This window comes from Talpa occidentalis, unplaced genomic scaffold, assembly GCF_014898055.3.
Source record: "Talpa occidentalis isolate TD23 unplaced genomic scaffold, MPIMG_talOcc4v2.1 talOcc4.5, whole genome shotgun sequence".
In the NCBI taxonomy this organism is placed as follows: domain Eukaryota; kingdom Metazoa; phylum Chordata; class Mammalia; order Eulipotyphla; family Talpidae; genus Talpa; species Talpa occidentalis.
Window position 1 is genome coordinate 41,080,996 of NW_023604861.1, and position 25,179 is coordinate 41,106,174.

At 36.9% G+C, this 25,179-nt stretch overlaps 1 protein-coding gene across 15 annotated transcripts in view; it reads right to left on the bottom strand.

Moving 5' to 3' along the window:
- The window catches only part of ENOX1 (ecto-NOX disulfide-thiol exchanger 1), a 522,650-nt gene that overhangs the window by 278,278 nt on the left and 219,193 nt on the right, over positions 1-25,179 (bottom strand). For all 15 annotated transcript variants that reach the window (XM_054701771.1, XM_054701766.1, XM_054701762.1 and 12 more), the window contains one exon: positions 22,593-22,699. The gene's annotated coding sequence lies outside the window, so the exon portion shown is untranslated. The remainder of the gene's footprint in view (positions 1-22,592; positions 22,700-25,179) is intronic.

A 25,179-nucleotide genomic window follows, 5' to 3' on the forward strand; every position in this document is an offset into this window, starting at 1 on the left:
ATGGGTTCGATCCCGGCCGCCTGGCGAGGGTCCCGCGAGGCACAGCAGACCTCTCCTGTCGCACCCGCTGCTCCCCTCAGCAGTGTATTTCATCAGTCTGCCTGTTCTGTTCCCCACTCTGTCTCTGGTGAATCCCCTCACTCTCCCGCACCGCCTCTGGCCTGTACCCCGTTCTTGTATAAATAAATAAATCTTTAAAAAATAAATAAAAATCCAATATTCTAACAAATGTTTGCACAACTATTAAAGCAGCAAGCTATTAGTGCAGCCATCCCAGCAAGTTGTCCAATATGGAGTAGTGTCAGTTTAGATGCAAAGAATGGCTGTGACTCAGGATCTGTCAGAATCAATTATTAAAGCTGGGATATCTCTCCTGTGTCTATGTTACGTTTTAATATTCACCCAATATTTCAAATGGCATCTAAGCAAAGGCTATCTTGGAGCAGACAAGAAGTAACTAAACAAAGCATCCTATGTTCATAGTACTTCAAACAACACCTATCAGTTTTCATTAATCATCTGATACAATGGCAGCAACAAGCTTGACATAGATACTGTCAAGAATGGAAATATATAATCAGAGGAGACAAGATGTTTGGGGGATTTACTTTGTGATATACAGACAAGAGTAAATTTCTCCAAAAGCACCCAAGCTGTTACAAAGGGAAGGTGCTGCCCTTCAACCATTTCTTACTTATCATTTCTGATAGGAAGCCATTTGGGAGTGAGCCTGCAGTCTTCCTGTGTTAAAATGTACTCATCTAGAGAATCATACAACTGTCACTCCAAAATAAAAATTGGTACAATGCCAACAAGCAGAAATTTCTCCTATATAGACATAGTGCAACATCAGAATTCAAACACAGTCATCTTTCCACAGGAGTCCTAAGTTGTATATGGAATTACCCAGGCTAAGAATGATTAAAAGTCAAGAATGTAGTTATAGCAACAATAACATTAAACAAAACTGCCTAGACTAAAATACTGTTAGCTATTCATAAATCTTTATGAAAAAGCGGGAATTTACTAAATCATTAAAATCGAATTAGCATAATGTAGGGTCTAAAATTGTTAAAGAGTATTAATGTAATGATTATATTTCTTAAAACTTGGTTAATGAAAAATAACTCTTGTTTCATTTTAGGAAAAAATGACACTAATTAGTATCGTTGAGTACCATTTTAGGTCAGTCAGTTCACTTTCACATGGGCCAAAATATATACTAGTAATATAGTAATGTATCATTTATAATTAGGATAGAAACTTCATTATCCTATGTGCTAATAAAAGGAAAAATGAATTTTTTACTACTATATGAGAAGCATTATTCAAAATACAGATAAAGATAAATAAAAAAAGTAAAAATAAGTAAGTTCTAGAGATGTTATAGTGTTGCGCTTAGAGTTAACAATACTACAATACTGTACTTTACACCTAAAAAATTAAGCACGATCTTATGACTAGTGTGCCATACAATATTTTTTTTTAAAAGGAGTTTTTAAGGAGCAAAACAGTATCTTTAGAGTTGGGACTCTAGAATGTTTTGAATTTTGCTTAAAATTTCAAAACTTTTAATTTCTAACATGTTGAAGACAGAACAGGTAACTGGCCTGCTACAAAATATTTTCTGTAGGAAATTTTATAGAATAACCAAAAAGAAGAAAATGAAATGATTTAATACTCTATCCAGAGATATTGTCATGGTTTACCAGGTTAACTTAAACATCCTAGTTTTTCTTTACTGTATTTTTATCTGAAAAATAGGATGGTTCCATCTCTTTGTCACAGCAATATGCTATGGACTTTCTCCCACATTTTAAATGTTCTTCTATTGTTGTAGTTGTCAAACCATTCTCCACAGACTCCTAGGCATCTCTGAGATCCTTCCTTTTGGTCTGGGAGTTCAAATCTAATTTCATAATAATACTAAATTTTTTTTGCCATTTCACTGATTTGACATTCCCACTGATGGAGCAAAAGCAATGGTGGGTAAAACTACTGTATTCTAAAAAAAAAAAAAAAAAAAAAAAAAAAGCTCAAGGCAGTTTTTCAGTTTTGTTGCAGTATCAAAGAACAATATCCACAGTGATCCAAAATAAACTATTAAATATACTGCTTTCTTTACAGAGATACACGTTTGTGTGGTTGAATTTTCTTCATAGTCTTCAATGGAAACACATTATAACAGACTGAACAGTGAAGGTGGAAAGAGAATCTAGATGTTTTCTATTAAGTCAGTCCAGTACGATGTTAAAAGAAATTTGCAAAATACATTAAAAAATGACCTTCTCACTAATATTTTTTTGCTTTGAAAAACCTATTTTCCAAAAAGTATGTTATTTATGTTAACAAGTAACGTGTTTATTGCTGTTTTTAAATGTGTAAGTACACAAACATTTAAATTTTCTATTTGACTTCTAAGGCAGTAAATATTGATAGATACAAACCACATAAACAGGCGCTCTTGGGAGTCCTCAGAAGTTTTTATAAGTAAACAACTCTTGAGAGCAAACAGCTTGGGGAATGCTGTTTTTCATCAGGACTTATATCAAAAATATAGTTGTCTTTTTTATGAACATATCTTAGTTATTTAAAACTAGAATATACAGTTCTTGAAAACAAGGCTTACTATGTAAATACCAAATATCCCAATAAAATATTTGTACTAAGATACTAATGAACTAATTCTGGAGATAGAGTTACAGCTCTGGGCAATCTGTTCTGTCCCCCAGAAAGAGAGTGGACAGAAGAAAAGGCCCAATGGCCATGTTTCCTCCAATATCTACAACTGCATCCCTCCTTCTGCTTAGATTTTCTAATTTTTCCTAGGATTTCCACAGACTATGTTGAAAGAAATTGAAATACAAATTATTTTACAAACTCTAATAGTGTTTCCCTTGAGCTCATATTATATCTATAATAAAATTTTATTTCTGATTATTTGGTTGTCCTCAACTTTTTTTACTTACCCCCTTTTTTGCCTGATACCCCTTAGTCAAATGCCTAGGGCCCTGAATGTTCTTTATGAATTAGAAGTATTGTTTAAATCAGCATTTTTTGAAAAACAAGACTAAGAGTATATTTACAGTACTAAGAACTCATGAACCTGTTTACCTATTTTGTAAACATAAATTTTCTAAAATATAGAATTATGTATACTATTTTTTTAATGAATTGGGGGAAAAAAGTCTACCCAAGGTCCTAGAGCACACAAATTCCATAAAATGCCATTCTCTCGTGCATTAATATTACTTTTAAATGAATTAAATATATATAGAGTGAGCCTCATTTAAACTCAAATTGTCTGGGGGGGGGTGGTTATGTAAATAACTTCATACGACAGCAAACTCCCTGTAATGTGTTCTGTAGTATTTGAGTGTCTTCATTGTTACAGAGGCTCTTGAGTGCCCACCTGAGTGGACAGGTGTCCATGTCAGAATGCTGAAGAAAGAAGTAGAGCTAAATGACAGTAGAGCCATGCAAGGTTATAGAACTTTGAACACTGGTGCAGTTGATGTTGTATTTCAGTGCAAAATCAGTTTGGAAATCTTTTTCCATCATTTTCAAATGCAATAACTGAATTCCCTCTCCTAAAAGCTACACTTTTTTTTTTTTCCCAATTAAATCCCGTCAGCCTTATCAGACATATTTTTTCCATTTTACAATTTGATCACACACAGACTTTGGTCCTCCATAAACAGAGTCTCAACAAGGAGAAGAATGGAGTAGGTAATAATCCACGTGGTCCTCCCCAGCTTCCTATGGGCCTGGGATGCCTCCATCTGGCCACAGGCTTGTGTTCTCCAGACAAGGCCCAATGTTGTTGCAGCTACTGAATGAGCGAGTTCCAGCACTACAACAGCCTCCTAGCCATGACCCTACTCTAAATGTCTGCCCTTTTCCTCTCCATAGTACGAAAGTGATTTTTTGGACGATTTGGAATTTCTCATCATATCCCAAGGATAATGTTTTTACTTTCTCCTCTATAAAATGTTGGTGAGGATGTGGAGAAAAAGGAACTCTACTACACTGCTGCTGGAAATGCAAACGGGTGCAACCACTATGGAAAGCTGTGTGGAGGTTCCTCAACCTGCTAAAAATGGAGCTTCCATATGATCCAGCAATTCCACTCCTAGGTATCTATCTAAAGGACACAGAAACATTAATTCAAAAGGCCACCTGCACCCCTATGTTTATAGCAGCACTATTTACAATAACTAAGCTATGGAAACAACCCAAATGACCAAAAATAGATGAATGGATCAAGAACATGTGGTATATATACACAATGGAATATTACTCAGCAATCAAAAAGATAAACTCATGCTATTTGCAGCAACATGGATGGAACTGGAGGGGATCCTGCTCAGTGAAATAATTCAGAAAGACAAAGAAAAATATTGGATGTTCTCACTTATAGGAGGAATGTAGAGGATCCAAATAAGGGATCAGGAAAAAAAAAATTAACTATAATAAAGTAAAAATCAAAATCAACACAACTATAAACCAGAGCCATTCTGCAGGGGTTGGGAGAAGGGAATAGGATCAAAACAGGGGTGGGAAGAGCACAAAGGACCATGGTGATGGTTCACGGGTGAGTGGGTAGTGGGAATTTCATGGGGACTATAACTATAAGATGAAAATGCCTACATCATACAAAAATGAAAAATGATGTAATATATATATATATATATATATATATATATATATAATAATTTAAAAAAATCACAGGAAAAAAGACCCCAAACAAAAATCTATGCCTTACCCCACGCCATGGCCTAACTCCTGGATAAGAAGACAGTAATGCCATCACGGGAGAAGGTAAATGTACCTAAGTAAGATCTTCTAGGGGATATTGCAAATGATGCTATTAGTCTCTATGCATGCCATTCCCAGAGGACCATAGCAGGGATTGGCATTTCTGAAGTACATGCCTCTGGTGGCCATTTCAGGCCATTGCTTCTCAACTAGAAAAAATTTTGGCTCTGGAGGTATTTTTGGTAGTCACAGCCTAAGGAGTGGGGTGGTATTTCACTGGCGTCTGGTGAGCAGCGGTTGGAGTGCTGCTACACATCCTACAAGCACAGGCTGGTCCCCATAGCAAGGTATTATCTGGCCCAACCCTGTCCCTCTCAAATGCAACACACACTGCTTCTGGGTCCACAGATATAATGGAAACACCACTTATGTTACTCAGTAGTTCACTCATCGATGTGCATTTTTGTACTGTTTTGTATTAGAGAGATTGGATCCCCAGCTCTAACACTTACTAGTTGCATGACTTTGGGCAAGGACTTTAGTCTCATCTATGAGTGGAAAATATAACACCTCCACTCAATTGTTATGAAGATTATATTTGCTGATATAAAATGCTTAGTGAATAAATGTGAGTTGCTGCTATCACTATCATCATCCACAGGAGCAGTGGATGCAACAACCACTTAACTATTAAGTGCCTGGTACTGTGTCTGGAGCTGAAAATACACCAATAAATGTGAACAAAGACTCACAGACACACCAGCCAAGCAAAAATGCAATCAGAAGACAGCCCCAAGTTCTGAAAATCTGAAGAATTTTCCCAAAGCCAGAGGCATTCTCATGCACCCCTTGGCTTCTCAGCAAGACACACCTTTATATTCTCCTCCAGCATCACAATGGGCTGCATTTGTCAACTGGGTCTTCTCACACCCTGCTCCCCTGCTACCTCTCCCTCCAGCTCTCCCAGATCTCTGGTTTGGATCCTTGGGCATTTTGTAGCAGAGTTATTCTCACAACATAGATTGTAGCATGCCAGCAGAATGACTTCCCAAGGGGTCAGAAAGGGGGAGTATGGCAATGTCACACCTTCAAAATTCAGGGGTTCAAGGGGAGGAGCGTGTGGTCAGCATGTACCATCAGTCTGTCTGCTCCCTATGGAATTTTTGGTGTGGCAGCAAGAAACTCTTAATTTAGCAGAAATAAGCATCTTTCAAGGGGTGAAATTCCTGCAGTTAAAAAATTCCTCATAATTTATTTTCCTTATTGTATCAAATGACTTTTACTTATCCCTCTTATATCACCTGATAACAGCTCTGTTCCTTGCTCTGTGCAAGAGTTATAATTTGCTGGTACATATTATAATTTGCAACTGTACAAATGACTGCAGTGTCACATTCCCTAGAATAATGACCTGTAGCATAAATAAATAGGAGTATAAGGAAGGCACACACCTTATGAGAATACCCTTTAAGCTCTGCAGTTCGAAGTGAAGTTCTGTATTGAGCCATTCTACACAGTCAGCAGCAGGGAAAATTACTTGAAAGGTAAAAGCTCCATTTAGATGCTGTATATTTTTTTGTTGATTTGGATTAAGCCCAAATGATTATTTTTAAGTTAATGTAGAAACACAGTGGAAAAATGAATCATGTTTTAATTGCCATAATGCTGTATCATTTACTTACACAAAAAATGATTGGTGAATCTGGTTTGGTGGTACATCCTAAACAAGCCAATTAGTACACAGATTAACCTCTGTAATCACTCTCTAGCCAATTGCTTTCCATAATTTTTTTCATAAAATGTGTTTGCACTCATGTTTCTTAATGAGGCAGGTAACTAGCCTCGCATTTTAGGAATCTGGTCGTCTCACATAGAAAAGCTCACAGTATTTGCTTTGGAGAAATTAATTACTGATTTACTTGCATAAGATAAAAATCCCCTTTTTTGCTGAAAGGCTTCAAACCATAAGAATATATAAGATAATATCTTGCAGCACTGTTAGAAAACAGGGTTTCAATTAAAAAAAAATAACAACATAATGTTACAGGAGGTAGAGAGGGATCTGTGGGAGGGCCTTTCTCCTTCAAACATACAACTGCCACGTTCCATAACATCCGCCCCTTTATTCAGGTCAATCACCATCTCCCAAGGAATAACTTGAAGACCTAACTGCAGAAAGCACTAAGTTGTCCCCTGTCTTGTGGGTACTCCTAGGAGTGTCCTTATCTGTGTCCCACAGTGGAAGCTCCGTGTCCCAGAGTGGAAGCTCCACGGATCTGATCTTTCTGGAGGACTGAGAAATGGATTCTCTTTGGACCTATCTACATGAGGAAACAAGGGACCTCCCAGGGTGGAAATGGAAGGAAGTGTCAAGGAAACCATTTTCTCCCAGGACAAGGGACAGTAACACAAGGACAAAAAGTGATGCTGAGATCAACAAACTATCTACTCCTTCAAGGTGGAGCGACAACTCCAGCAGGCACACAGGAGTATTAGGCAGAGGAATAAATGCAGTGCTGAAAAGTAAGAGGAGTTTATCCGAAATCTCAGTGGAGTACTAGAAATGCAAGATATTAGTGGCATTTGTCCAGTTGCACTTCTCAATTCATGGGAGATGAACTCACTTCCAGGTGCACCTAAATGCCCTGGTTTTGAGGCTCTGTCACACGTGGAGGGTGCGAGTGGAAGTCACGAAAACCCCCAGCTACTGATGACACAGAGATCACACGTGGAGTGCAATGACAGGAATCCTTCCCAGGATGCATGCAGAGTGGAAGGGGGGGAAACCTGGCTGTGATTAGCAGTAATCAAGAGGACTGGCTGGAAGAATACACACGAGACTCTCACCGCAGACTCCAGAGCTATTTGGGAGGAATCTGTGAGAGTGAGCCCGAGCCAAAGAAAGGCTGTTTTGTAACTGTTCTGGTGATTTGTTTTTATTCCCAGGATGAAGTGGCTTGGGAAAAGCAGGAAATGTGCAGAAGTAATAATGATGGCTGCGATAATAGCTACTTTATTTTCTGTGTAGTTCTCAGGGTTGTTTCTATGAAGCAGGACAACTATATCAAAATATTTCACTGGAAATTAATAAGCTTTCAAGTTAAATTATAAGAGATCCTGTGATGTGAGACACAATACCCCAAAGTATTGAACCAGGTGGAGGAAACTGCTGAAAATCAACATTGCCTCTCTCTTCTCATGAGATAAACCACAGACATAAACCATTTGCTGGCCTATTCCTGATTGGAACCGAGAAGTAGAAGTAGTACTATCTCATTCACCTGGAATGAGGGGGCAGCAAGGGCCACCCCTACCACCTGCCCAATATGTTGCACAGTCAGGGTGCATCTGGCCACAGTTCACGCCAAATAGGCAGAGTTCTCACAAATACCTGAAATCACGAACCAGGCTATGGGGTACTTGGTCATTGTGCTCCCATCAGACAGAAGCCCCGTGTCTCAGTGAACTTGCATTTCCTGCACTCTGGACATGGTGGTCCTGGACCTAGGGCAGCAACTCTAAGAGGTTAGCAACAGTTGCCTTCTTTCAGCTTGTCCTTGGGCCTGATGGAGGCCTGTCTCCCTGGCCTGTCCTTCCCTGCCGTTATGCATTCCTGCAGACATTGGGTTTCCCTCAGATAAAGCTTCACTTAAAATCAAAATAACATATTTAATCTTATTTCCCCATCTGTATAGGCATTCTGTTTAGTTTCATTTCGCATTTATCTCATCAGGTTTCTGTTTCTGTTCTTGTTCTACAAAACCATAGAGCAGATGAGCACTATGTATCAGATGGCACAGCACAGGTCTGAAAGAGGCCAGAATGATGACTGACAAGACACAAGCTTTAACTGTAGATTTGGGGTACACATATATAAAATATACCATATATTTTTCAGGGATACACATTTCAGATTAAAATATTTTTTTCCCTAGGTTACTAAGAATTATCATGAACTAATGTGGAATTTTAATAATTTTCCAACAAATTATGAGGTAACCATATGATTATTCTTTGTAAAACTGGTTGGAAAACTACATGAAACCAATTTTGCTTCCTTGGTTCAAATTCAGTTTTGCTCATCCATTATTTTTATATGCTAATTGACCTAGCTTGCTAACATTTTCTTCAGAAATTTGATATGTATTAAAATTGTTGATAATGACCTTTTATTATATTTTTAATGTCTGCAAGTTACTATAATGATAGTCCCTTTTTTCATTTCTCGTGCCCAGCTATGTTAATCTCTTTTTTCTTCTTTGAGCTTGCTAACTTTAATAGACTTGTCAAAGAACAAACTTTAGGTTTTGGTGATGGTCTCCTCTGCCACATATTTGGATTTTATTTCTTGATTTTCATTATTTTGGGTTCTTTTCATTATTTCTTTCCTTTCTTCTACCTCCATTCAGTGTATTTTTCCTTTCGTTTTCTAAATTTTTGAGATGGATGTTCAGCTCACTTATTTTCAGTCTTTACTGTAACAATTGCATTTAGCTATAAATGTCCCTCAGAAATGACTTTAGTTCATTTTACACAAATTCATTATCATCTGGGTCAAAATATTTTGATTGCCATTGTGATTTTTTTAATAGTAATCAACTTTTAATCCTCTGTAAATTGTTATACTTTTCAAATGTTGAAGCAATTTTTATTTTTCAGATTTACAAAAATATAACTGACATAAGTAACCATATAAAACATACATGATTTGACTTCACATATCATGAAATGCTTATAACAGTTGTTTATTTAACATCTATCATCTCATATAGGTACTAAAGAAAAAGAAAACAGTATTTTTCTCCTGGTAATGCAAATACTTAAAATTTACTATCGTAACAACTTTCCTATTTATCATACACCAGTATTAATCATAGTCATCATACACCAGTATTAATCATAGTCATCATGTTGCACATTATTACATCCCTAGCATTTATCTTTTAACTGGAAATTTGTATCTTTTGATTACCTTCTGCCAATTCCCTTTCACCCACCTCCATATTTAGTAATCATAAGTCTAAAAGTTTTATCTCTTTTACCATAAGGTTGATTTTTTTTTTAAATATCACATATTAAGTGAGATCATACAGCATAATGCCCATGATATTCAGCCATATTGCCACAAATGGCAAGATATACTCACTTTTTATGCCAAAATAATATTCAGCTGTAAATATATACCACAAAATCTTTATCCCCCATCATTTGTCAATGGACACTTAGGTTGTTCGTAAGTCTTGGCTATCACAAAGACTGCTGCAATCAACACGAAGTACAGATATCTCTTCACAGAATTTCTGTTTCCTTCAGATATTTTCCCAGAGTGGGATTTCTGGATCATATGGTAGTTCTATTTTTAATTATTGATGTATCCTCCATACTGTTTTCCAAAGTGGCTGTACCAATTTACAATCTCAATAGCGTGAAAAGATAGAATGCTATTGCCAATGGTATGTGAGGGTTTCCTTTTCTCCAAATACACCCCACACTTGTCATCTCTTGTCTTTTGATGGCCCTTGATTTTTGACTCACTAGTTGTGATCCATGTACACTAGACAAAAATGGCTGACTGCACTTGTGTGTTCAATATTCTTTGTGTTCATAAGTAAAGTTTTTTATTATATTGTTTAAACTTGTTAAATGCTTGCTAATTTTTGTTTTCTCACTGCCAAAAGTTGTCTATCACAATCTCTTATTATGTGTGAATTTTCAATTTCTCCTCTGAATTCTGTCAAATTTTTCTTTAATTAGGTCATTTTATTACGTGGCCAAAATCTGGGACTTATTGGGACTTCAAAGGAATTAAAACTTTTAATATTATAAAATGCCCTCTTTTTATGTAATAATGTTATTTACTTTAATATCTTCTTAAGATTAGCGTAGCTATTATTATCTTTTTTGTTGGGGGAGTATTAGCATTTTCATTTTGTGTTTGTTTTACTTTTACCTTTTAATATCCTACAGTTTAGATATATCTTGCAAAAGTCGCATTAAGTTCAGCTTTAGCCAACCAGACAACCCTTGTCCTTTAATTGGAGCATTGTCGTCTATTTATAATTTATATAATTGCTAATGTATTTAGATTTAAGTCCACTATCTTGCCAGCTACTTAGCTTTTTCGAACACCAATATCAATTTCATCCATGAGTCTTATGAATGTTAAACAAAATTTAATTAAGGGATTTGTACAAATGCTTGGAAAACTACAATGTCCTGAAACAAATATGTATCACTAAATATTCTTTCTACTGAGAGTTTCCCCCCCTCAAAAAACAAAACAAAACAAAAAAACTGTGATGCAGCCTTTTAAATGCAGTTTCAGGAAGCTTTAAAAATATTGGGGCCTCCCTGGTGGCACAGGGGTCAAAGTCTCAGCACTATCAAGCTATTGCCAGCCACTGCAACATGAGTCCAATACCTGGCCAGGTAGCTAACCCACATGGTGTGGCAGGTCTCTCCTGTCTTGCCCACTGCTCCCCTCAGCAGCGTATTTCAGTAAATCCACCTATTCTGCTCCACACTCTGTCTCTGATGAATCCTCTAACCCTGCACACCTCTGGCCTATGCCCTAGTTCTTGTATGCATAAATAAATAAAAATAAAATTTTCAACGAAGTTTTAAAAATATACCAAACATCCCCTTTCAATCTTTTTGTTGTATTTACAAAAAGAATGTCATTGAGGTGTTATTAATTTTATTATATAGAATCCCCTCTGTGAGAATGCCTATATAAATCCACATCTTAAGGTCTTAGTATCCAAAAGAGGTAAACTGCTTCTATGTAGAAGGTGGTTCCTTATCATTCTAATGGAAATATAGCATGAAAACTGTCAAAAAAACAAAAACAAAAACACAGAGCTATAAAACACAAAGCAGGAAGTCCAATATAAAGTATGGACTTGAGTTTACACGTCACTACTGGCTCACCAACTGTAACCAAAGTATATCACTAATGCAAGGTGTTAATAGGGCAAACTGTTAGAAGAAAAGGAGGTATATAGGAACTCTCCTTATTTTCTGTGAACCTAAAATTGCTCTAAAAAACAAAGTCAATAAAGTCTCAAAAAACAAAATAAACAATTAAAAATGATATATCAAGCATCATTAGCATTATAAGAATATAGTCACAGTCTCCTGAGATGACTCTAGAGAGAAACCAAGTCCATGATATGTGGTGAAGAAAGGTATGTACTGATAGCTCTGAGAAGGAAAGGGGTTTGTTGAGTTCAAGGAGTGGAAAGGAGCCTGGTGTAGTGATAGTAGTAAAAGGGGCGTGAGCACGATCCTGTAGCTTTATGGGTCACTGACTGTGTTAGAGATACACTCCCCAGTGTGGAGAGCAAAGCCATGGCTGATTTATGCTTTTAATACTCAGGCACCTCCAATAAAAACTGATCAGAGGGGGCAAGAATGGAAGTAGAGAAAAATAAAATTAAAAAAAAAAAAAGAATGGAAGTAGAGTGGATGAAAAGCAGCCAATACAGTCTCCTAAGGAAGTCCCTCGTAAAATGAGGTGGCCCCTTTGACTTGATAAACAGAAGCAGGTAGATTTGCAGTATCCCAGAAGGTAGAACTGACAAGGCATACTAACAGCTCAAGTCAGGAGTGAGGGAGAAGGAGTGACACAATGATTCTGGCTCAAGCAAGATGCTAAACAAAAGCATCTGTAGCGAATTTATTTCTACAAATAAGTCTCATATTTATAAGTCATTTATCATATCCACTACTTATAATCATGTTTATATTATCTTTTTATATTACTTCCATTAATTAATAATTCCCTTTAATTTCAAGTTGTAAACCTCTCTTGTTTCCACAGACTCCAATATTTTTCCCCCAAAGTTTTTGTGCTAAAAATTATATCAGGACCTCGCTTGTGGTGCAGATAGTTGAGCACAGCACTGTGAAGCTGTCTGCAGCCTCTGCAGTGCGGGTTCAATCCCGGCTGGTCAGGGAGATACCCACTTGGCACAGCAGACCTCTCCTGTCTCTCCCTCTGCTCCCCTCAACAGTGTATTTCGTCAGTCTGCCTGTTCTGTTCCCCGCTCTGTCTCTGGTGAATCCTCTCACCCTCCCGCACATCTAGCCTGTACCCCGGTTCTTGTATGCATGAATAATTAAATCTTTAAAAAAATAAAAATAAATAAAAATTATATCAAATAAAACTGAACAGTACTACATACTATACTATATGATTGTTCCCACAAAAGACATAATTAAGGTTTGATCTGAAAACCTCACTGATTCTCACCAGGTTAACAATGACTCTAAGAAAAAAATTTGAAACACAAAAATTTTGTTCTACTGTGTTTTTCACAAGAAAATAATATTGAAATAGACTATTCTGGCAAAAGAAATTTGTTCTATTCTAATATAAAATGTCAGTACCACTACTTTCAAAAGAAGCATTTCTATTATAAAAACCATCATGTTTATAATTGAAATGATAACCCCTCAAATCATTTCCTGGGCCCGCATTTCATTTAGGTTTTCAAGTTTTGACCTCTCTAAAATAAAAAGATAAACTTCTTAATGGAATTGCAAAACTGTTAAGTAACAAAGGTTTTCTTCTTTTTTCTAGCTGTAAAAGTTACATCAAAAAGCATCCAAAAGAAAGAATGGTTTTCTGAATATTAGAGATGCTTCAAGGTGAAGGGTTTCAGTGTTTCTATTTGTTGATTGCAGAGATATTTCTCCTCAAGTTGAGGGGGAAAGATGGAAAAGTTCTGAGCGCTTAGAGACTTGCTTGCAACCATGTGGGGAGCCATTGGTGAGTGGACCATGACCACACTGTGTTTTATTACCTATGATGGAAACTATCAGAGAACACTGGTGTGTGTGTGTGTGTATGTGTATGTGTGTGTGTGTTGTGGAGATACTGTAAATGTATGAATTGATTTGTCATAGAAAATGTTCTTGGCTTTGTGGTTTGTAGTAAAAGATGAGTCCTGAAACATGACACGTAAAGTCCTCTGTCCTGTCCTTCTGACAATAAAGGCTCTGCTATGCTAAGGACCTGTTGTCCAGCACTGAGATTTTGATTTATTCCTATTTTCAGTCACGGAACACAGAAGGAAAAACTTGCTAGTCTCATTTTATGCCATGTGTTGATTCTCTTAAATAGTTCTCAAATTCCTTGACCATAGTAGGTCACTAAGCTTTTAAAAGATGATGAAAATAATCTCTCTTGTTTATCTCTTCTGTAGATGGCCTTAAACTAGTGTTTAAGGAGGAGGCTTTATTTAAAAATACATTCCGAACTAAATCATTGCCTAACTGAAAGAAAAGATACACAGTCAGAATCACTTCTTTGCTTTATAAAGTTAGAGAGTTATGTATTCTCGCCAAGTCAGCATTTCTTCAGCTATAAATTAAAGTCAATCTCTCTTTAAACAGATTGTTGTAAGAGGTGGAAATGATTCATACAAAATGCCTTAGAAAAGTTAGGCATTCAATAAATGACAATTTTGAATTATAATAAGATGAGATTCCAAGCACACACTGTTTCTCAGTCTCATCATATATGAGCAGGCAGCCTGTCTTCTACTTTCATGTAGAGGATATTTCATCACTCTGTGTCCCCTGAGTACAACACATGCCCTGACATACAGTAGTTTCTTGATAAAAGTTGACAGAATTGAATTAAGGAAAGGTGCTGTTATGTTTTAGTTCTTTCTCCTCTTTTACAAACATAAATAAGAGACACAACTATGGGGTTTTGGGGATCAGAAGAGAAACAAAATGGTCTGTAAATGGTCTCTGTCAGAGGCCTACTCTGTGGCTCCAGTCATTGTGACTGGGGATGCTGAGATCTTCTGAAAACTGCTTCTCTGCGCGCTTTCCTACCAGGTGGCAGGATTACACATTTCAGAAAGCAGAGTCAAAGACCAGAGAAGGAGAGTTGGCAAGAATCTTTCAGAGGCTTATTGATTTTCACAAATTAACATCCATGCTGTGTAACATGTGCACATCCTCTTGGGACTGGGGGGTGGAGGTGAGGAGAAGCTGACTGCTGTTTTGTGTGGGAAGGATATCTTCACCCAGCATAAAACACACATCTAATTATTAGTTTCCACTGTCTCTAAACTTTTCTACCCAATAAAACCAGTTACCTTGTTTGAGCTACAAGGGTCTCAAAGGGCCCTCTGAGAGATGTAAGGGTAGAGGGGAGGCAGTGCTATTTCACTTGGTTGAAGTTTTCCTCATAGTGGCAAAGGACAATTGACTTGTTGGTCTATGTTTGATACACATATAAAACAGACCAGCTTTCAAACTCATCTAGAAAATTATTTCATTGCTAATTGAGCCTCTGTATGATGCCAGATGATATTTAAATGCTGGGAATGCAGTGGTAAGTAAGGTCTCACCCTCATGTAACTTGCGTACTTATAGGATGAGACTGAAAATAGACAAGTTAAAGGATAATTTCAAAGTGATGAGTGCAGTGAAGAAGGTAAGATATAGTCACTGGAATAGTGATGGAATACAAAGTGAAGGAGGGAAGGTGATTTTCAGCATAACTAGAAAAGACCTCTTAGAATAGCTGGCATTCAAGTTGAAAGTGGAGGATCAAAAGGAGCTACACCTAGGTCTGTTTTTTGGTCAAGAGTATCCCAGATAGCAGGTGCAAATGCCCTGTGGTGGCTGTGGAGGATAAACTAGGCTTGTATACCCAGAGCCTGGTAAACCACGAGCAAGTGGCACCAGAAAACATCACAGGGGTAATAGAGCCAATTCTACAGGGACTGGTAGATAGTGGGAAGGAGTTGCTATGTTATCCTAAGAGCAAGGGAAACCACAGGAAGGGACCTAAATCAACATAAATACCTTTGACTCCTCACTGTATTACTTCTGCTCATACCTCCCAGGTCTCTGCAGATTTCCACAGCACAGAGATATGAACTCTGAACCCCCAATTTCTGGTTTTTTTGAAAATTATTTGTTATTCAATCAAGACTGATCTTTGATGGCAAATTGTTTATATCTAAATAAACCCACTGCTACACTCCAGCTTACCATTTTTGTTTTTCACAATGACTTGAGTGGCAAAAACGGAACCAAAAGATAGTCAGAACAGTTCAAGTTGCTCTAAAGTTTCCATTCTCACAGCATCCCTGGGATTGATTTGCCAAGTTTTGTTTTCAGATTGGATTCTCAGGAAGTGCCTTCTGCAAAGTATCTCAGACATGGAAAATGCAGGCTGGACTAAACTGATTTTCTTCCCATGAGTTGTCAACATCTCCCTTCGGACCAATAAAGGATTATGTTTCAACAAAGCATGCAGACTCATTGTTTGTTAAGTTTATTCATTCAACCATTGAATCATAGGAGAGGGAGGCCTGGCCCATCCTCTTCTCTGAAATGGATCACAATTAACACATCTAAAAACCTCAGCCTAGGTACACAAACCAACTGGGGAATAAGGTTTTTTAGCAAAGTGTGAATTTTGTCTCCATGAGGAAAGATTTCCCTAATACAATCCATTACTTTGTCAAGTAAATGTTCTTAAGCCTATATCTGTTTTGGTTTCCTTAAAGGAAAACAAGCCAGACACAAAAGTGGGGAAATGAAATGGTTTCTAACAGCCAGGGAGCCCATAGAAGAGCACATTAACTTAATTTGCACTGCCAGATAAATGATACGTGTATAAGGGAAGCAAGCTTTTAAAATATTCATTAATGATGTGTGAAGATAAAAGTTTTCTTTGATTGAAAAAGGTAACTGATAAAAACATCAAAGAGAAAATCTGTATACATGCACTTGCTAAATAATCACCAGATAAGACAAGCAGGTGCATTTTTCTTTGATTTGGTTTGTGGGTCAAAAGGAGAAGCTTTCATTTTGAAATAATGGTGAGCAAAGAACTCGAGAAATGTTAGCATCTAAATGACTAATGTGAGTGAACAATAGATGATCAGATATTAAAAATCTGTGTATACCTTCGTATCTTCAGGTGACTCACAAAAACTACAGTTAAACTAAGCAAGACATATTTTCTCAGATGCAATTCTGGAAAGTAGGGATCTCCCAGGCTGAGATATGATTCAAATCCCAGAAGAAAAAGAGGTCTGACACCCTAAGTGCTGTCAGGAACACCCTAAATCATCTTCAGGCTAAACATACCCACTGGCAGAGGCATCCATATCCAGAATCCTAAGTCTTTTCCACCAAGAGGGTGGCTGGAGAGTATATACAAACAAAACAAACATTTTACACAAAATTAATGACTTTTTATGTCTCAAATTTAGTTAAAAGATTCTTTCTCTTTAAGTATTACTGGTACTGGCTGGCCAGCCCTGAGGGCCCAGCCTCCCACTCTGAAGCTGTGGGATGACACAGGCTCCAGTCACATTCCACAGGCAAGGAAGAGACCAGATTACCAGAGGAAGAGACCAGATTGCCAGAGGAAAACTCGGGAGCTGCTAGCAGGGAAGGAATACTTGTAGCCTGACTCACCAATGGATTATTTTTACTACTACATTAAATCCAGGCTTCCCCTCTTTTTTTTCACCACATGCCTATTAAAACTGAGATCAGATATTTCCACCTAAAATCTCCCCAAATTCCATGTTTAATTTAAAATGGTTAATTGAAAAAACAAAAAACAAAAAACCCACAATTCTCTTCCCAGACACTCACTGCTCAGTTTTGGGGGTCCTTACTGGTCTCCCCACAGATTCTCATGCTATCCCCTATTACTGAATTTACTACAAATTTTGAAAGTACTTATATGATCATCTTACATACAACAAATTCCCAAAAGACCATTAATCCTGGCCATCCCTACAGTTCCTGGCACAAAATGGCAAAAATTGTGGAATGAGACCATCTTGACTAAGAGAGTTTCTCACGTATACCGATTGGTCCACTGTAACACTAGCCACACTGAATTTATTCTGAATAAGAATGAAATAGTCTCCAGTAATGCTTTCATCTTTAATGACTCTATCTTGTAAATGGAAACTTGAAAATTCAGTAGTTGAGACATGCATTTTTGCCTAGTCACTAAAAACCCACATTTGGACAAGAACAGCAAAACATTAACTGCTAAAGTTTTTTAAAACATTTCTTTTAAAAAAATTGCTAGTCCCTCTATTCAACCCAAAGCTGAGAAAAATAACATTAATTCATCTCTAACTCCATTTACATTTTCAGTGCATACTCTGACTTCATAAAAACATATGTTTTGTGTTTCACTATGATCAAAGATATTTCAAGGAAAAATAACCTACGCAACTGCCATGCACGCCTTTTCAGGTGATGCTTTTTTAAAGACTGCTTAAATCTGCCATTACCTAAAATATACTAAGTGTATCAGTGGATTCTAGAGGATGTTCCTCTGCACCTTGCAAATGTATAGAAGCTCTGAGCTTAATTCTCATGTGTCTCCTCCTCAGAATCTAATGAAAATGAAGATAATCTCACAATAACCCATTTCTAGCATCTTGGGATTCAGTACCGTTCACGTCAGTTGAACTCTAGTAGTGATTAAGGCCTTAAAAAGCAACTGAATCTCACATCCATGTTCTATTGGACCAAGAAAACTGTTACCAAGACACTAGGGGCAGTGTGGAGGGAAGTTAATACTGACGATGAAAGGTGTGCCACTAGGGATCCCACGCAAGTGGGGTCCACCATTTGTGACTTTTCATACAACATGATGTCTCCCTCCAGGGCTTATCATCAGCAGTAAGTTTCCTGCCGGTGAGAAAATAGGCTTTCCAGGACATCCAAGGAATGGTACAAATAGGCAGAGGAGGACCATGTTTGCTGTTCTTTATGGGAAATTTAGGGCATGACTTTGGCAATACAACCCTTTGCTCTCTCATCCTTTACTGGCTGCATATAAAATGATCTCTAATCCCTGCTTGAAATTAGATGCCACTCCACTGCTATAAGTGCCACCATAAAACTATGAGAAATAAATTACAACCAGTCATCTCATGAAATATTAGAAAATAGAGCCTCAAAGAGGTTAAGTAACTTTCTTACCATAATGTTTAGCTTTAAAAAGTACAATTCTTCTCCTGCTTGCCAAAACCCTAAAAGCTATTGGTCTTCAGGATACTTGAACCAAGCACAAGAATTGTACTTCATACTCTGTTACACAGAAAGAGTTCATGGTCTCAGTCTCATGAACCTTTTGAGGTATTGCAAATTATTTAAATCACCATTTCATGTTATTAAGGCAAGGTGTCACATTACAAAATATGACTCTTAATTGCTTAAAGGTTTACCACACACCATCCATATTTATAGAGTAAATCCCTAGTGTAATGGTGTTGTATCCCAGCAACATTCTTCAAATACCCTAACAACTTGAAAAACTTTTTAAATAGAAATTTCAGATAACTCTTAAAAGACACACAATCCAAAGTTTGTTTCCACTTGGCATTTTCAAATAAGATCAAAATTGCAGATATAATCTCCTCGGAAAGGCGTTCTTAAATGCTTGTCCAGGCATAACGCACCTAACATACAACATAGCTGATATTTGTCCATGGGGCGACATCAAAATGGAGCAATCAAATTAAGTTTGGAGATTATTTATCTTCTAAAAATTACATGGTATATTTCTGCTCTGGGAAGTAACTGACCTTTTAAAACTACAAAGCATTTTAATATACCAAAAATGTTTCTTTATCTTAAAAGGTCCATTACAACTTAGTCAAATTTGATAGTAACAGGTTTAATAAGCTGCAACAGTTGATGATTGCATCTGATAACAGGATGGCTGCAAAGCAAAGAAACATTTAGTATCTTAGCACCATTTAAATTGCACCTAATATCATGATGGCAATCGTCATCATCATGCCCACTGCCCCGGAGGCTGCTCCAACCCACTGCAGGCTTCTGTCTAGCTCCCCCAAAATCCAAAAGCCAACCTCTCCCAGGCAGGAAGGGAGGGGCTCAACCCACCATGCATGGGCACTGTCTCTGCTAGGGTGAGGTTATTTTGGCCGATGTGTATAAAACAGGCTTAGTATGTTTAAATTCTCTTCACAGACACTTAAAACCTGCCTTCCTCTGGCTTCTTCAGTTTATAAAACCTTTGTTTTATATGGAGTTGGGTTTTGTTCTCAGCTTCTCTGTATTTCAATACCCTGTTGGGTGTGCCCTGTCTCCACCCGATTCCTTGGTGCCTGAGTTATCTTCAGCCCTTGCCAAGAAGGAGCAGGGACCTTTAAGCCCTGCCTCCCCAAGAGATTTCTGATCTTTTACCAACTCTCTTTGAGGGTTTTGGCTTAGGAAAGCAAATGCTTAAAAAGAAAATGCTGAAGTATTTATTGACAGCCTCAGTCTCACCATGGGAGATGTTCTCTGATGTTGTGAAAGGGAGGCCACATGCTGACTGATGTTTGAAATTCCTAGAAGTCATAGAAAAGGATCGCCTCTGCTACAGGAGGTAAACAGCACATCAAAACATATTTAATGACCTGGCAGCCTTTGACTGTAGTCCCAGAGCCTTCCCCTCTCCCATCCATTCCATTTATTATTTCCCCTCTTTTTCTTTCTCATTTGCAACACAGAATCCTAGGGTCACAAGAGGACTTGAAGGCTGAATAATTCAACTCTTCTGGCTCTACTTTCTCTTCCCTTTTTCTTGCTGCATCTCCACGCCCCAGCTTTCTTCATCTCATCTCTGTAACTGTTCTTCCTCCTCCCACTTACTCTGAAATCCCTGCAACAGTGATGATTGCATTTGATCACAGGATGGCTGCAAAGCACAGGAATATTTGGTATCTTAATACGTTCAAATTGTACCCAACACTGCAATAAACAAAGGAGCTCCTGCACAGTGAAAGAAACTATCACTCAACCAAAAGGATACCTACTGAATGTGAGAAAACATTTGTACATCATACATCTTGTTTATATCCAAGATATATATATATATCCATATATATATATATATATATATATATATATATATATATATGGAACTGAAACAAATCACCCAATCAAAAAAAAAAAATCAATAGAAGAACCAAATAGACTTCTCTAAAGAAGACACAGGGATGAAAAACAGGAACATGTAAGCATACTTGTCATCACCTACTATCAGGGAAATGCAAATCAAAACCACAATGAGATACCAGCCCAGCCCTCTGAGAATGGCCCATACCAAAAAAGCCAGCGACAACAAGGGCTGGTGAGGAATATAAAATGGTCCAACCCCTATGGAAAACAATAGGGGGGTTTCTCAAAAATATTAAAAAGGATATACCATATGACCCAGCAATTCTACTCCTAGATATTTAATGAATATAGAAACACTAATACAAAAAGATATATCTTTCTTGTTCATTACAATACTCTTTATAAGAGCCAAGTTATAGAAACAAATTAAATGCCTAGGACAGATGAGTGAATGGAAGATGTGAGATATATATATATATATATATATATATATATATATGGAATACTACATAAATATAAATACACATATATACATATGTGTATATGTATATATATATAAAAGGAAATGTGTGTGTGTGTATATATATATATATATAAAAAGGAAATCTTGCCATTTGCAAACACATGCATGGGACTAGAGGGGATTTTGCTAAGTGAAATAAGTGAGAAGAAGAAAGACAAATACTTGATGATTTCACTGATATGTGGAATGTAAAAAAACAAATCAAAGGAACAGTAAAGGCCAAAACAAAACAAAGCTTTGGATTCTGACAATAGGACAAATGTTATCAGAGGGGGAGGTGTGTAGGAGCAAAGGGTGGAGGGGGTCCAGTGGACTGCAGTGGAGGGTTACTGGTACTTTGATGTGGGTGTGGTGAGGCAACATACATTTGGAGAGCTGTGAACTTACACTACTAAAACATATGGTGTTGTAAACCAGGGTTACCTCAGTGAATTAAATTGTTTAATAAATAAAGAAATTGCACCTAATATCATGATGCCTACTTGTCGGGGGGCAGTTTGCATAAGTCAAATCATGGCCAGTTTGGCTCTAAAAAGTAGAATCAAGAAATAAGTCTGATGTATGACAAGGCTATGTTATAATTTTGGATCCAGAATCAGCCCACACCCAAAGATCTTCCTTACCACATAAGCCTTTGTCTGTATTATACATGAAGGTAAGACTAGTCATTCAGTTATCTATTGAACTAATGAATGAATAAATTATTGTTTATCCAAATATATACCATATGTGAAGAATATCATCCTCATTTACAATGGAAATGCAACCACCAGTAGAATTAAGGGAAGTACTTCAATGGTCATAGCTACCTTATTGTGGATTAGATAAATTATATTACTTTCCCTCAATTTATTGTCATAAGAAGAGGAGAAAATGGGCGTTTAGAATAATACAGCATTGAAGACGGTTTTGGAGCAGGGTGTATTTTGTAAGGGAGAGGTAAAGAAGTGAGGTTGGGGGTTGGAAAAGTCCTGAAACAAACCTGGAACTGTGGGCAGTCAGAGGCAACCTGAGACACGTGGACAACTCAAGCCAGGTGAGAGGGGCACCAGGTGGGAAAGGCACGTAAAAATGAAAGATGGAAACACAATTGAACATAAATATTGTTCAATTTGCTTAGGATTACACAGCTGTCCTTATAATGTCTATATGCTGAATGCAGAAACTTGCACTGCATAATACATGAAGAAGTCAAGGCAAAAGACATTAACTTTTATGGAAGTGACTAACATGATCCAACTATTTCAATTTGCTAAAACTAAACAAAACAAACAAACAAGGAAAAATACTACCTCACAAGACAGACTGGACTTGATATTTGGCTGCTCTGATAACCAGGTCCAAAATGGCAAGTTCATACACACTTCACTAGGGTCAAAATACTCACCAACTCCTTCAAGCTGGCTCACTTAAACATATCTGCCTCCTTTCCCATTGAGGTCATTTGTATGATTCAGGTTTGTCTTGGTTTCTGGTTTTACAAATTGTAAGTTCCTGCAGATAATGACAAGTAGAGAAATTAAAGGAAGTGCAGGATAATGAACAAACAAAAAGCATGGCATAAATCAGGCAGATAAAGTTTACTCAAGGCAGATAGATTGAACTATAGGCTTACGTTGTTTCCACTGTAGCCCAGAATATTGTATGAATACACAAAGTGTCTGCCCAAGTGTTCTAATGCCACTTGGGGAAAAAACAAATAATCACAGATGGGTCCAGGATAATGAGGCATCCCAGTGTTATTTCCAAAGAGATTCCATAATATCCTTTGGCGATTCCAAAGACATTTCCTAACCCTTTCAAAATGTGTATAGGATGCAAAAAGACAGGTGTATATGATCCAGCTAACATCTAATCTGAAGGAATAAAACAGGTCTACACAGAAAACAACATTATTAATTTAATAGAATCTGACTGAAATCCTATTTCTATCTATACTTATCGCAAAAGGAAACTTATCTACCCTTTATATAATTATAAATGACAAAATAGAGTTATGCTAAAAATTGTTATAATAACTGAATTCATTGTAAAGTCACAGGATATAAATCAACATATAAAAATCAGTTGTGTGTCTACACAATAACAACAAACTACCTGACAAAAAATAAAGGAAACACCCATTTATAATATTTAAAAATAATGAAATAGATAGGAATAAATTTAAACAAATAAATGAAAGAGCTATGCTTTGAATATTATAAGATATTGATAAAAGAAACTGAAGATGACACACATAAATGGAAAGAAATCCCAAGTCCATGTAATGAAAGACTTAATATTGTAAAAATGTCAATACCATACAGAATGATACTAAACAGATTTAATGCAATCCCTGTCAAAATCCCATTGGCTTTTTTTTTCAGAAATGGAAAATTCAACCCTAAATTTTATTTTTTTAATTTTATTTTTTTTAAAGATTTATTTATTTATTTATTTATTTATTTGTTTATTTATTTGTTTGTTTGTTTGTTTGTTTGTTTATACAAGCACTGGGTACAGTCAGAAGCTCGGGAGGGTGAGAGAATTCACCAGAGCCAGAGCAGGGAGCAGAGCAGGCAGAAGGACCGCAGTACACTGCTGAGGGGAGCAGCGGGCGGCAGGAGAGGTCTGCGCGCCATGTGGGACCCTCCTCTGGTGGCCTGGGAGCAGCCGGGATCAAACCTGCGCTGCAGAGGCTGAGGGCAGCTTGGCAACCCAGCGCTCAACCACTGCGCCACTGGGGAGGCCCAAACCCTAAATTATAAAGGAACTCTGAATAGTCAAAACAATCCTGATAAACAACAAAGAAGTTTCATACTTTTTGATTTCAAAACTCATCACAGTAATTAAAGTAGTAGGGTACTGACATAAAGGCAGATATATAACCCAATGGAATAGAATAAAGAGTTCAAGAATGAATCCTTGTATATACAGCCAAATGATTTTCAATAATGGTACCTAGACTGTACAATGGAGAAAGGACAAGTTCTTCAATAAATGGTGCTTGGAAAACTAAACACTCACATGGAAAAAAAATAATAATTAAATGAAACTAGTCTCCTATACTCCCTTCCTCACAAAAATTAATTGAAAATTGATTAAAGACTTAAGTGGAAAACATGAAACTGTAAAACAGTTAGATTAAAAACATAGGGAAAAGAGAGCTTTGACATTTATCTTGGCAATGAGATTTTGGATGTGATACCAAAAGCACAAGCAACAAAAGCAAAAATCAACATCAAAAGATTTTTACATAGTAAAAGGAGCAACCAGCAAAATTAAACAGCAACCTCCAGAATGGGAGACAATATTTGCAAGCCATGTTTATGGAAGGGTTTAAAAACTATAACTTATAACAAGTTCATATAACTCAATAGCCAAAATAAATAAATAAATAAAATCCCAAGCAAACTGATGAAAAAAATGGGCAGAGGACATGAACAGACATTTTCCCAAAGACATGCAAATGGTCAACAGGGGAATGTAAGTCAAAACCACAATGGGACTTCACCTCTCATTTGTGAGAACAGCTATTCCAAAAAGGCAAGAAAGAAAAGGTGTTGGCAACTATATTGCAAAATATATTTAATTTTACTATTAAATTTAAACATTAAACATTTAAAAAATTTAATATTAATAAATATTAATATTAAACAGATATTATTCAGTCATAAATTGAAGGAAATTCTGCCTTTTATGACAACACAGATGGACCTTCAGGTCATGCTAAGTGAGGTAAGTCAAAGATAGATAAGTACTGCATGTAGTCACTTACATGAGGAATCTATAAAAGTTGATCTCATAGAAATAGAGAGTATAGTCCTGGTTGCTAGGGCAGAGATGTAGGGAAATGGAGACATGTTGGTCAAAAAGTAAAAAATTCGATCTATAATATGAATAAGCTCTGGGCATATAATATAGAGCATATTGATGACTAACAATGATGTATTATATAGTTGAAAATTGATAAGAATAGATCTTACATAATAATC